The sequence below is a fragment of the Lagenorhynchus albirostris genome, chromosome 1 (genome assembly GCF_949774975.1).
Source record: "Lagenorhynchus albirostris chromosome 1, mLagAlb1.1, whole genome shotgun sequence".
NCBI lineage: Eukaryota > Metazoa > Chordata > Mammalia > Artiodactyla > Delphinidae > Lagenorhynchus > Lagenorhynchus albirostris.
In genome coordinates, this window is record NC_083095.1 from 87,484,026 (window position 1) to 87,499,666 (window position 15,641).

Consider the following 15,641-nt stretch of genomic DNA (forward strand, 5'->3'; position numbering starts at 1 on the left):
ATAATGCCCCAAAATCCCTAGAAGGATTACTATGTGTGTGGCACTTAGCACTTAGATGACAGATAGTAAATAGAGGGGGAAAGTGTTGGAAGAGGACACATCCCTTTCGTTATTCAATAAAATTGAATTATAATTTTAGGAAAAAGGCTGGATACTTAATATTCCCAAAGTGATTTCTGGACTCTGGGAATGGCAGTCTATCAGATGCTCTATACGCATAATCTCATACACCCTCCTACACCCACAGGAGGAAAACGTCTACTTCTCTGCTGCTTATTATGTATGCTTGAAGGAAGCTTTTGAAAGAGGGTGACCAACTTCTTTCAGTTTGCCAGGACTTTCCCAATTATACAAGTCATATGTCCTAGGAAATCTCCCAGTCTCAGGAAAACTAGGACAGTAGACCATCCTACTTTGAAAACTCCTTTTAAAAAATAATAGGTAAAAAAAAAGGTCATGAAGAGCCTAGGGGTAAGACGGGAATAAAGACACAGACCTACCAGAGAATGGACTTGAGGATATGGGGAGGGGGAAGGGTAAGCTGTGACAAAGTGAGAGAGTGGTATGGACATATATATACTATCAAACGTAAAATAGATAGCTAGTGGGAAGTAGCCACATAGCACAGGGAGATCAGCTCGGTGCTTTGTGACCACCTAGAGGGGTGGGATAGGGAGGGTGGGAGGGAGCGAGACGCAAGAGGGAAGAGATATGGGAACATATGTATACATATAACTGATTCACTTTGTTATAAAACAGAAACTAACACACCACTGTAAAGCAATTATACTCCAATAAAGATGTTAAAAAAAAACAAAGTCACTGATGGGGCCAACTTTTACAAACATGGACTTGTATTCCTACTTGGTCAGCATTAATTTGTAACTCAGAAAGTCTTCGTTAAATATTGAAATTAAAATGGCTTTCCTGTGGGGTTAATAATAATAATAATAATAATAATAGAAAACTTACTTGGACCTACCCAGGTTTCCTAATGCACTTCTTTTCTCCTTCCTGTCTTTTCCCAATTGCTCTATTACAATTCTAAAATGTTTCTCTCTTGTACCTCTACTGACTTGTTTCCCTTCAGCTTGTAGTGGACTTACAAGCCAAGGTTTGGTTTATAGCTTAATATTGATTATATTTGTTAACTTCTAAGTAGGTAAATGACCTCTATGAATTTTATCTGAGTTTTCAGAAAAGGTGATGTAGGTACATTGAAAGGCCTTCTTTTCTTAGCCCTCGCCTTTGTAATGAGGGATCCTAAAATAAAAATGAAAACTAACAAAATTGTGTTTACAGATTTGAAAATAGAAGTGTATGACAGTCTTTGACGGCGTAAGGATAACTCTTTTTTGGGATTCTCCCTCAGTTTTTTAAAAAAGTGATTCAATTTAAATTTTTCTTCTAGTCTAGTGTATCCCAAGCTGGGGCATGCTGGAGATAATTTTAAGTGATATGCAGTGATGACATCATAACTAACTTGGGCAATGAGAAAATTATTTTCCTTCCACTTTTCTTTTAGTAACATTGATTTTGGCACGAACAAAAATTTCATTTTAACATCAATATGTCTTTTTTAAATATCTGTTTAATTATTTTGGCTGTGCCCGGTCTTAGTTGCAGTACATGGGATCTTTCGTTGCAATGCGAACTCTTATTTGTGGCATACATGTGGGATCTACTTTCCTGACCAGGGATTGAACCCAGGCCCCCTGCATTAGAGTGCAGAGTCTTAGCCACTGGACCACCAGGGAAGTCCCATCAATCTGTGTTAACACCTCTCTAAGATCTACTAATCTTCCTTTGTAACAAAGAGTGAGTCAAGTCTTGGGCTCAGAGACCAAAAGTCTCTAGCTGGAATTTGATGAAAAGGTTTTGTTTTTGTTACATTTATCTTCATGGTTACATTCTACTTATGAAAATAGAAACTTTTTTTATTTTCAGGAGTGATATAGAGACATTCTTCTTTTAAGGTAAATGTATGTAAATAATCAATTTAAGGGAAAAATAGTAGGCGAAAACCATAAAGGTGAGATAAGGATTACTTAAGCACAGGAAACCTTGTCCAGGTAATTTCCACATACTCAAGGAGAGATAGAGGATAGCCTGAAAGAGGATAGCATCTAGAGCTCCCCCTTTGCCTACACAAATACATGCACTATTTCCCTAAAGCATAACTGAATAAAACAGTGTAGCACACTATGTCAAGACACAGAACCTCAAATTTCTACCAGGATTTAAAAGGAAAACACTTCATAGTCTCTGTTTTTCTTTCTCATAGCAGAATGCCCTTCTTAGCATTCAACAAAAACCACAACTAGCACTGCGGTTGGACTTAACAGATTCCTTTAAATTCTAAGGTCTTGGCATGTCCAGAACCTGGATGCATCATGTGGGAGAGCAGCCATGAGCTCTCCATGGTATTAGTGTTAGAAGGATTGAAATGAACATCCTTGAGTTTACTTGTTGATCTGGCATTTAGAAACAGAAACTTTAAATGGTGTTTGGTTTCTGTAATTTCTCATTCTCTTTTATGAAACTTTTTTTAGGTATCACATTCATACAAAAGAGGATAAATCTGTGAGAGAGCTTTCATCAATGGCAAACTTTGTTTTTATTAAAATAAATGATACCATGATATTTTACCTTCTAGTCAGTATTAGAGACAATATAATTTGACATTTGATTAAATTATTTGGAAACATCACAGATCTTATCCTGGATTAAGATTTGAGAAAGCTGTGTTTCCTGAAATACCAACTTCATCAGATTAACTTCTACAATATTATCAACCAAGTGTTTTTGAGCTTCTACTGTATACTCAGCTCACGTAGACACAGAAGAACACACAAAGACTTATAACTCATGTATTCTTCTCTTAACAGATGTATGATACAAATAGGCAGACTCTGCTAACTAACCCACATAAAATAATTATATAGTAATAAATTGGAATAAATACTTAAATGGTAAATAGGATAATAAAGATTTTATATGGAAGTTATGTAAGTTTACAAGGGAGTTATATGAAGAAGACAGAAATAAATGAAGGTTACGACAGTCCAAGAAAGTTTTCTGATGGGATCTTATTTTCTTTTTAAAAGATGGATAAATTTTGAAGTAAAAATTAAAAAAAGATAAAGGTGTTTAATGATTGAGATGTTGATTAAAGCAGGGTTTGGCATGATATCAGGAGGGGGTGTGAAGGAAAATACGTAGAACTAGTGCTATCAGCTTGGGATGGAGCATGGAGTTTGTGAGGGGTATTGGTGAGAGAAAATACTGGCATAAGTAGAGTGAGACCAAACTGCGGAAGACCTTGAAAACTAGCCTCAGAGGATAAGCTGATTCCACAAACAGTAGAGAACCCATCTTCATAGGGTCGTTGTGAGAATTAAATGAGGTAATATTTGTGCATAGAAATGGTATTTTAGGAATATTTGTATAGCAGTAACAGGTAAACTATATATTAAAATCAAAGAAGAAAATTAGAAAGCCAGATAGAAAGCTATTTCAATATTCTGGACACAGTCAATGAGGGTCTGGACCAGGGTGGTATCATTAGAGATAAAAGAGGCAAATCTAAAGCATATAAAATTAAAATCTAGTAATTGTTTTTTTTCGGTATGCAGACCTCTCACTGTTGTGTCCTCTCCCGTTGCGGAGCACAGGCTCCGGATGTGCAGGCTCAGCGGCCATGGCTCACGGGCCCAGCCGCGCCGCGGCATGTGGGATCTTCCCGGACCAGGGCATGAACCGGCGTCCCCCGCATCGGCAGGCGGACTCTCAACCACTGCGCCACCAGGGAAGACCAAAATCTAGTAATTTTTATTCAATCATTATTCAACATTTATTGATCAAGTACTATGTGTTAGGCACTGAGCCAAGCACATGCAGAATTAATGGAACTCAGGAAGGTTCTGTACATAAGAAATTCATGAGCAGTGTCAAAGATTTCTGACCTAGGAGATTAGAAATAAAGGTGGTTCTTGGTAACTCCCTGGCCGTCCAGTGGTTAGGACTCGGCCCTTCCACTGCTGGCGGTCCAGTTTCAATCGAAGTGGTTCTTAACTGAGTCAGGGGAACTGCGATGGGGAGTGGATAATCAGCTCCAATTTGGCATTTGAAATTTGATGAGAATACAGATTATCCATCACAGTTTATTTACCAAACACTGGGCTAGATACTAAAGCTACAGGAGGTGTAAGACAAGGTCCCTATCTTCAAAGAGCTTACACTTAAACCAGGAAGAGAAGACAAATTAACAAAATGGTAAATGACAATATACAGTGAAATAAGCTAACTGTGAAATAAGTGGGACAGATCACAAACGCTACAAACATTCAGAAGCAGGAGGTAAGCACTGTGGGTGGAGCACTGAGGCTGCTTTGTGGAAGATATAGTATTTGTGCTAAATGCAGAAGATCTGGTGGTAACAACAATGGAATAGCTACTATTTGTTAATTGTTTACTTTGTTTATATCATCTTATTCACATATACTACCTCATTTAATTCTCACAGCAATCCTATGATATAGATACAGATGAGGAGATGGCTTGGAGAGTTGAAGTATGTTACAGGAGGTCATATGGTTGGTAAGAAGTAGATTAACCCATGTTTGACTCAAATGACCATACTCTTAGCCACTTCTCTACAAGGAGAAGAAAGAAGCTGTAGAACTGAAAGTAAGAAATAGATTCAAGGGGCATGCAAGTGGAGATGTACTAAAAGCAGATTAAAAACTTGATCTAGAACATAATAATAATGATAGTTAATACTTATATAGTAGTTACTATGTAACAGGCACTATTCTATGCATATCACAGGAGCCTACTTAATCCTCCAATCCAATGAAGTTAAGTTCTATTATTATCCACATTTTACAGATAGGGAAATTAGGTGACACTGCTAGTAAGTGGCAGAGCCAGTATTTGAACTCAGACATTCTGACACCAGAATCCATGCTTTTAACCTGCATACTATCATGATTTTTGAATTAAGCACAGGTTAAAGTTAAGTCTTAGAAGTTGGGAGGGGAAGATATAGAAGACTAGGAGGGCATAAAAATGAGCAAGAGAATGAATATAAAGCCAGGCCAAGGACACTGCTTTAGGGGCACACACAGTGGGGACAAAAGGGAGAAGCCATGCTGACAAAGGAAATAGAGTGATGAACCATCAAAAGACACTAAAGAGAGGTTTGTCCATCAGAGAGCGTGGTCATCAGAATAAATGTTGCTGAAAAGAGAATATGGAAACTTCCCTGGTGGTCCAGTGGTTAAGACTCTGAGCTTCCAATGCAGGGGGCATGGGTTCAATCCCTTGTCAGGGAACTAAGATCCTGTATGCTGCACAGCGCAGCCAAAAAAAAAGGAGAGAGAGAAAGAGAAAGAGAGAATATGAACTAAATAAAACTGACAGAAAAAATAACACTGGTTTTCTTATAGAAAGCACTCTTAGGGATGGAAGTCAAAGTCCAGAAAGTTACTAAGAGAATGGGAGAGGAGGACGTAGGGACAGTGACTGTGGACCACACATTTTAGGAGATTGACAGTGAAAGAAGAGAGAGAAAGGGCCTGAGCTAATAGTGTTAGCAAGGTCACTTCTCTTTGCTCTCCTTAGGGACTTAGCCATAGACAGTTACTCCACTCCTTCCAACCGTTAAGTTGGAAGAGAATGTCCACAGAAGTTCCTCCTTTAATAAGTCAAATGGAAACGATGCATTAGTAAATGGACAAACAGGATCTCATTGTGAGTTCTGTGATCCCTTTCAGGGCAAGTCTGTTCTGTACTACTCGTTCTAGCCCTTCTTTATATACTCTTTTGAGTTGTAGCTTAGATATTGCTACTAGTAGGCTGTTTTATGCCTCTGAGCTTTTCCACTTTGTTGTCTGTTTATATTCTGCAAGGTTCGACTCAAATGCCACAGTCTTTTTGAAGCTTTCTCTGACCCCAGTCTGAGTGAGACTATATCCCCACAGAATCCCGTTCCCACACTGTCATAGCACCTGCTTTATTCCCCTACAACTGTTAGCAATTTTATTGGTCTCCACGCATGGATGACAATCTCTTGTGGAAAGAGAGTAAGGTTTTCATGGCTGGCTTCACAATGCCAAACACAAGCCTGACATAAAGTAGGCACTTGTAAGTGTTCATTGAACAAAAGTGTAAATAAAGGAAAGTAGGATTAGAAAGCCTCAGGAAGCACTTCATTTGTCCATTCAGTCCATCAGTCATCCTGTAAGGACAAGCTCAGGACTGGGCTTCCAATAGTCACTTGACTTTATTTAATTAATTTTTAATTTAATTTTTTACTGAAGCATAGTTGATTTACAATATTATATTAGTTCCAAGCATACAACATGATTCAATATTTTTATAGATAATAGTTCATTTAAAGTTTTTATAAAATATTGGCTATGTTCCCTGTGCTGTACAATATATCCTGGTAGCTTATTTATCTTATTTACTACTATTTTATACAAAGTAGTTTGTACCTCTTAATCCCTTACCTCTATCTTGCCCTCTCTCCCTTTCCCCCACTCATAACCACTAATTTGTTCTCTGTATCTGTAAGTCTCTTTCTGTTTTGTTATATTCATTCGTTTGTTTTATTTTTTAGATTCCACATGCATTTGACTTTTTAAAATTAATTTCTATTGGAGTATAGTTGCTTTTCAATGCTGTGCTAGTTTCTGCTGTACAGCAAAGCGAATCAGCCATACATATACATATATCCCCTCTTTTTCGGATTTCCTTCCCATTTAGGTCCCACAGAGAATTGAGTAGAGTTCCCTGTGCTACACAGTAGGTTCTCATTAGTCATCTGTTTTATACTTAGTAGTGTATATTTGTCAGTCCCAATCTCCCAGTTCATCCCACCCCCCAGATTCCACATGCATTTGACTTTAATGTGGCATATCACACCAAGTTCCTCACCCATAAGATAAAGTCTGCTTATAATAATAAAATTAAAAAAAAGATAAAGTCTGCTTAGTCTCCAGAAGCTGAAAAATAGGGATTTTTAAACCTTGTAACCCCATTTCACCGTATCCTTAAATAGAAGTGGAAGTGGGAATAAGCATTCTTATTCCTTTTCACAGACAAGGAAACTAAGGCAGAAAGCAGAAGAATAATTGCAAGAAGCTCATCTCTTTTATACTTAGGTTCTCAGGGTCTCTCAAGAATTAAATGGTGGCTCAGTCTGTGCCAAGTTTCTAGATGAGACTGGCTTGTGACTCTTTCTATTCTCCATCGGTCACCTACCGATACTCATCACCCCATGACAGGCTCCCACTCCCACAACCTAGTAGTCTGCACTGGACAAATCTGTCCCTATGCCAAATACATAGTTACTTGCAAAAGCATTACCCAAACACTATCACAAATCTTCCTATTAGCCAGGGCTCTTCCCCAAATGGGCCCATTCTAGTCTTGCAGAACAGAATCTGAACCACCAAAGGCTAGCCCCCTGTCTTGCAGAAGCTTGTAACAAAGGGTAGGGGGTGTGGGAATCATGAGGTACGAACAAGTTGGTTAGCTGGTATTTATTTGATCCATTTTCTTTAATCCACGTGAGATGAGCTAAACAAATTGTTTACCTGGTGTCTGTCCCCTGAGGCCTGAGCATTCAAATACACTAAACAGATGATTCACCATAAAACTCCAGTTCTGTCCATTTGTAAAACCCCAGCAAAGTCAGGTTTTCAGGTTAAGGGGGCTGTGCTCTCTGCTGATCTGTAAGTTTTAAGGCAGTTGGGTGTCTGGCTCCACTTAGTGCTGAAATGTCATAGTGCAGCCTGGTTCCGTTTTTCCACAGCCATAAAAATCAAGGAAGGGGTGAACTATCGACCACTAGTAAGGGGTGAACTTACTACTGCAGATATGTAGCAATCACGGTTCAATTTGAGAAGTTTGAAGTTCAAATCCTTTGGTGTTTGTGCTGAAAATAGTAAAAAATGCAGGCAAGAAATATGAGGCCAGAGTTGGAGTCAAGAGGAGACCCTCTGGCTACTATGTGGTAAACCAGTTTGGGCTCTTGGTCTGTGTTCTTTGCTTTATAGATAATGCTGCAGATCCTTTCAAAATCACTGTCCTCATGCCATTCCTAAGACTTCATGGGAGAGGGAAAAGGGCCCAAAGTGAGGCTAGAATCAGAAGCTGGAGGTTTTCAATAGCATCACTGTATTAGCCCCAATTTTTAGTTTACCACATACAAAAGATTAGATGGTATATTACTGGGTTATTTTAGATTTACTAAACCATCGGGGGCACTGTGTGCTTCTAATAAACATTTTTAAAGGATTAATAATGTTCTATGTTGAATTTCTTTCAAACATTGCACCATAGAACACTTATTTGATCTTCAGTGTCATTCGCTGTCCATCAAGAATATGGTCAAGTCAGGGGCTTCCCTGGTGGCTCAGTGGTTAAGAATCCACCTGCCAGTGCAGGGGATGCAGGTTCGAGCCCTGGTCCAGGAAGATCCCACATGCCACGGAACAACTAAGCCCGTGCACCACAACTACTGAGCCCGCGCCCTAGAGCCCATGCTCTGCAACAAGGGAAACCACTGCAATGAGGAAACCGCGCACCGCAACGAAGAGGAGCCCCCGCTCGCAGCAACTAGAGAAAGCCCGCGCACAGCAGTGAAGACTCAACGCAGTCTTCATTTATTTATTTAACAATTAATTAATTAATTTAAAAAATCTCACTGACTGATGAACAGGTGGGTGATTGCTCTGAGCAAAAAACCAGACTCCACAACTTGAATTGCTTCCGTATGATGTTTTATATTGGTTGAGGAAACATATTGCATGGCTTTGGAAAAAAAAAGAATTTGATCCTGACATAGTTTTATTTTAATAAGGACAAAGGCTTCATTTTATGTCTGAAAGACAGATGGGTCATGCTTATTACTAGTATAATCCTCGGGTTTTCCGAATGAATAGAGTTATAGAAATGAGATTGCATCTGAGTAAATACATTAATCTGGTTCCAGGCACATTTTTTTTGGCTAGTACAATTTCAATTGTTCATTATTCTCACTTGAATGGACCTCTCTGTGTAATCATAAAAACATTTCCTTAACAACCAGTACCAAATAATTAAAAGGATAGGATACAGTGCCCTTGTGCTATGATACAGAGATAACTCTATAACCTTTATATAAAATTTTATAAATAACAACGTACTTTTTTATCTTAAGACACAACTCATCTAGATATTTATTTATTTAGGCTGCGCCAGAATCTTCGTTGTGGCATGTGGGATCTAGTTCCCCGACCAGGGATCGAACCTGGGTCCCCTGCATTGGGAGCGCAGTCTCACCCACTGGACCACCAGGTAAACTTAAATTTAAGTCATCTAATCTTTATGACTCTGCAAAGTAAATATTAGTACTATCATCACCACTTTATAGATGAGTAAACTGAGACAGAGAGATTGGGCAACTTGCCCACAACTGTAAATAAAGGAAGGAATAGGAAAGCGAGCCCTGTCCACATAGATCTCACCCTCTTTCCCTTCTCAGTGTATTTTCCACACCTTGACCTTCCAGTGTAATTTAGGATATTCATAATGTTTGAATGATAAGAGTAAGGAAAGAAAAATAGTTAAAATGTCAACCAAGGAAGAAATTAATAAGTATTTAACGAAAAGATAGCCTCCTAAATGACAGTGTCTATTAGCTTTACATAAAAATTGCAAACACAGTGCCAGAAAGTAAGGAAGGGCTCCCCCACAAAAAAGGAAAAAAGATAGGAGCATGTCCAAAGGACACAGAGGTGACCTGAAGGAGCTTCCAGTGGCCAGAGATGAAAGAATTTGATCAAACAAAATAAATAATAATAGCATTATATTATAACCTGAAGAATAGAATAAATATCCATGAGTCCACACTGATATAAATAAATGATTAAATAAGTAAATAAACAAATAAATGGGGGAGAAGGAACAATTCTTCCTCACAGAAGAATTCCAATTAATAATGTAGAAAAAATGAGGCAAATAGAAAATCACCATTAGAACACCACAGTAACAATTGCTACAGGCAAAATCAATCAAATCATTGAGTGAAACAGTAAAATCCAAATAAAGTATGGAGTTCAGTCAATAGTAATGTATCAATGTTGGCTCAATAGCTGTGACAAATGTATATGTAAGATGTTAACAATAGGGGGAAATGGGTATATGGGAACCCTATGTACTATTTTTGCAATCTTCCTGTAAATTTAAAACTATTAACTTAAATATTTGTGGAATATTACAAAGACAAAATTCCAATTCTCAATTACAATGAGAAAAAAGTAGTAACCTTGCAGTGTGAAACCTGGCAGACAGCACCTTAACCAGATGATCAAGGTTAATATCACCAGTAATAAGACATGTCAATATCACGTACCCCCGATAAAGGATGTGTTAAGGACATTGTCTCTGTGAGATTTTTCTCAAAAATTTATAACCTCAATCTAATAATGAGAAAACATCAGACAAACCTAAATTGAGGGACAGTTTACAAATTTCCTGATCTGCAATACTTAAAAGTGTCAAGGTCATGAAACACAAGGAAGGATTGAAGAACTATCAGAGAATAGAGGAAACTAAAAGAGACATGACAGCTAAATGCAATGTAGGAGCCTAGATCAGATCCTGGAACAGAAAAAGGATATTAGTGGAAAACTGCTGATATCCAGATTAAGTCTATGTTTAGTTAATAGTATGTACCAATGTTAATTTCCCAGTTTTGATAAATGTACCATGGCTACATGCCAACATTAGAGGAACATAAGAAAAGGGTATATAGGAATTCTTATATAGGTGTATAGGAAGGATGTAAGGAATATAGATTTGTGCTATCTTTGCAACTCTTCTGTAAGCCTAAAATTATTTTGTATTTAATTTTAAAAGTAAAAGCTGTATGTAAATAATATACAAATTAGTTCTTTTCTGCTTCCTATAGCTGAAGGAAAGTCCTGTTAAGTTTTAATACTCTGTGTGGTATAACTTAACAAACACAATCACTACGTATGAAATCTTCCCTTCAGAAAGACAAATACTATTAGATCATAAGCTCCTTGAGAGCAGGGTCCATATTTTATTCATCCTGCATCCTTGATGCCTGGCACATAGTAAGTACTTAATAAATGCCTATTGAACTGAACTATGCTATACAGATGCATATATAGATGTATATTACATATACACATAATTACACACACAGATACATATGCATATATCAAGGTAAGGGGGAAGCAAAAGATTACAACCATAAAGACACGTGTTCCTGAAACTGAAGAGCCAAATTCAAAAATAAAACATCCCATGAATTAATTGAGCATGTTGTATAAGCTCAGATGATATAAACACATCAGTCTTTTCCTCTCTGATAAGCTTTTGGGCTATTTGACAGAACAGGTTTACCTTTGCCACCTGGTGAAAGGATGGCAATAATAGCAGTGGCTGACAGCCTCTCTACTTTTCTCCTATGAGACACCTCCCACAAAATGTTCAGAGTTCTCTGCATAACCATAAAACAGAGTCTCTTGACGATTTCTGTCAGCTGACAGCAGCACATGGAATGACTGAAAAGGGAAATCATGCAGTGGGAAATAAGAGACTGCCTTTTTGCACACCCACTTTGTCTCCCACCCAGCACGAATAAGAGAATAGGGACTTAAAGAGGGAAATGAGTACAAGACTGAACATTTTACCCAATTTTTCAGTGATAGATAGAAAGGGCAGATGGTAAGTGGATCAGATAAGAGTTGTTTTTATCTTTTTTTTTCTAGATCCTTTTCTTTGTGTGTGTCTGAATATATATGTGTGTGAGAAAGAGAAAGAGAGAGAGATACAGAGAAAGGCGGGAGACTGGGATCCATTTCTGAATGTGTGTAAGAGGCCATATGCAGCCACAGTTACACACAGACACTTAGAGGTGTAGATAGAATTGGAGACAAAACTGCCTGCCTGCCAATTCTTCTAAATAAATATGTTCACAGATTTCATAGCACTAATGAACTGAAAAATAACCACATATTGAAGCTGGATGCAGCTGTCTACACTAAGTTTGAGAATATTTTAAGTGAATATTAAACTAATAATAGGGACTTCCCTGGCGGTCCAGTGGTCAAGACTCTGCGCTTCCACTGCAGGGGGCGAGGGTTCCATCCCTGGTGGGGGAACTGAGATCCTGCGTACCACGCAGGGCGGCCAGAAAAATCGAAATAAAATAAAAAGAAAGTCTTCATTTAAAATAAACAAATAAATAAATAATCTAATAATAGAAATTAGAGAGGCCAAGTTCTCAAAGATGCTTGAGTAAGCAGCCAGTTAACATAATAGAGGAGGAGTACGTAGTTTGGATATCAGATATTAGATTCATGGGTATTCATCATGACTTTATAATTTCAATATATGATATATATGTCTTGTGAGTCAAAATGTTGTCCTGGGAGTATGGTAAAAAGATAATAGGAAAAAACTTTAATTGGTTTATAAGCAACTACAAATGTTTAAATTTAAAAAGTCGAGGCACAAGCTACAGTTATGATACATGAGTAAAGACGCTCAGAGTTGATTGATACGATGTCTGCAGCATTGTTGTGATAGCTTTGACACATTCCTGAGCTGGGCTGAGAAATATTTATCGTGATGTCAACAAACCTGTGCAATGTTGAATTTTAATAGTAATTTTAGTAATAAAGATGTTTTTGTTACTGTGGACTACAAATAACAGATGGTTGATCAAGACAGACAAAAACTAGCCCAAACCCTTCTAATGGCCCAACTAAGAGAGTGTGGCAGGGATAAACTCCAGCTCAAGTCAGACTCCACAGCCCATGTTTTTTCCACTATATCATATCCTTTCAAAGTGCTAGTGCCAGTAAAGCTCTAACTAAACATCATCCCAGAGAAACTTAGCTGAAAGTCAGCCTTATGAGAGAAATGAAAGCACCACTTGACACACTGATTCTAAAAGTTAATATAGAAAGGCAAAGTAGCAAAAACAGCCAAGGCCCTTGTGAAGAACCAGAAAAGAGAATTTAATCTCCTGGATATAAAGACACAGTATAAAACTTTACGAATTAAGACAGTGTGGTGTTGGTGCAAGGATAGACAAATAGAATGGAATACAGAGCTCATGCATTGATCAACATTTGATTTTAACAAAGGTGCTACTGCAGAGCAGTGCAGAAAGAACAGTCTTTTCAATAAATGATGCTTGAATCTTGGGGAGAAAAAAGGAAACTTAACCTTTAACTCATACCATACATAAAAATCAATGCAAGGTGGATTGCAGATCTAAACTTAAAAGTCAAAAAATGTTTCTAGAGAATAATACAGAACATTTTCATGATTTTGGGGTAAGGAAACACCAAAAACAAGACACATAAATTTAAAAGTTGATAAATCTGACTGAAATTAAAATTAAGAACTTCTGTTCATCAAAAGACATTATTAAGAGAATGAAAAAACAATCGGCAAAAAGAAAAAGAACTTTACAATGTATATAACTGACAGAGGGCTTGTATCCAGAGTACATAAAGGACTACTAGAAATCAATAAGAAAATGGTAAACAATCCAGTTGAAAAGTATGCAAGAGATTTGAGCAGGCATTTCACAAAAGAGGATATCAAATAGCCAATAAACATATTAAATTTGCCCAACCTCATTAGTAATCAGGGAAATGCAAATTAAAACTGCAAATGGATAATACTACATATTCACCAGAATAGCTAAACTTAAATAGACTGACCATAACAACTGTTGGCAAGGAGGTGAAGCTCTAAGAACTCTCATATTCTGTTGGCAGAAGTGATACAACCACAATTTGACTTTACTAAAGTTAAGGACATATCCCATGACCCAGCAATTCAACACTCTGATACCCAATAGAAATGTGTGCATATATATACCAAAGAGACATGTACATAAATGTTCATGCAAGTATTATTTGTAACCTCTCCAAACTGGAAACAACCCAAATATGACACCAGCAGTGGAATGGATAAAAATGTAATGTGATATATTTGTACAATGGAATGATATACAGCAAATGAAAACGAACAGACTATACCTACGTTAAGGATAAATCTCACAAACATAAGCATGAATAAAAGAAACTAGATACCAAAGAATACATAATGTGTTATTCCATTTGTAGAAAGTTTGAAAAAAACAGGCAAGACTGAACAACAGTGTTTTAGAGCACATGCTTAGAGAAGTCAAGAAAATGGTTACCCTTGGGAGAACAAAGGAGATAGTAATTGAGAGAGAGTTGCTGGTGATGTTCTTTTTCTTGAGCTCGGCAGTGGTTACATGGGTGTTTATTTTTGGGATAATTTGATGAGCTATTCATTTTTGTATTGTGCACTTTGCTAAATGAGAGTTCTATTTCACAACAAAAAAGGTTTTTAAAAAAAGCAGGATCTTTTTAATCCCTGTTATATTCCATAGAGGGGAGAAAAGTATTGACCACTTATATGTTAGGTTTGGTGCTCCTTTTCTGAAGCCAAGGGAAGAATGGCATACAAAGATGCATGTCATGATTCCTGCCCTTAAGAAGCTTATAATCTTATAAGGATGAGAGATACACAAAGTATTACAAGGTAGGATTAAGTGAGTAGCAAATAAAGATACCATTCCGCTATTTGAATTAGTTGGGTTCCTACTAAATGTTATATTATCTAAAAAGTGCATTATAAAAGTGATTGTCTCTACTCCTGGGTATATAACTGAAAAACACTAAGTTGAAAAGATACATGTACCCCAGTGTTCATAGCAGCATTATTTACAATTGCCAAGATAGGGAAGCAATCTAAGTGTCCATCAACAGATGAATGGACAAAGAAGATGTGGTATATTTATGTATGTATATACACACACACACACAATGGAATACTATTCAGCCATAGAAAAGAATGAAATTTTGCCTTTTGCAGCAACATGGATGGACTTGGAGTGCATTATGCTAAGTGAAATAAGTCAGACAGAGAAAGACAAATACTGTATGATACCACTTCTGTGTGGTATCTAAAAAATACAACAAACTAGTGAATATAACAAAAAAGAAGCAGACTCACAGATATAGAGGACAAACTAGTGGTTACCAGTGGGGAGAGGGAAGGGAGAAGGGGCTATATAGGGGTAGGGGTTTAAGAGGTACAAACTATTATGTATAAAATAAGCTACAAGGATGTATTGTACCATACGGGGAATATAGCCAATATTTTATAATAACTATAAATGGAGTAAAACCTTTAAAAATTATGAATCACTATATTGTACACCTGTAACTTACATAATATTGTACATCAACTATATTTCAATAAAAGATTTTAAGTGATTGTCTCAATGGGAAGAATTGAGATATAACAAAGAAAAATAATAGTTATTTTTCTTCAGTATTTTCAGCAATGAAGATGTTTTTGTTATTGTGGCCTAAAAATAACAGACTGGTTGATCAAAACAGACAAAAACAAACCTGAACCTTTCTCATGGCCCTTTAACTTCACACACTGAAGCTTTTCCATTTCTGTTTTCATCTTTGGCCCTGAAATTTTCCAAGCACTTATGTTCCAGAAAGATAATTTTTAAAATCTTATTAACATTTACTCTAATGACATGAAATCCAGCA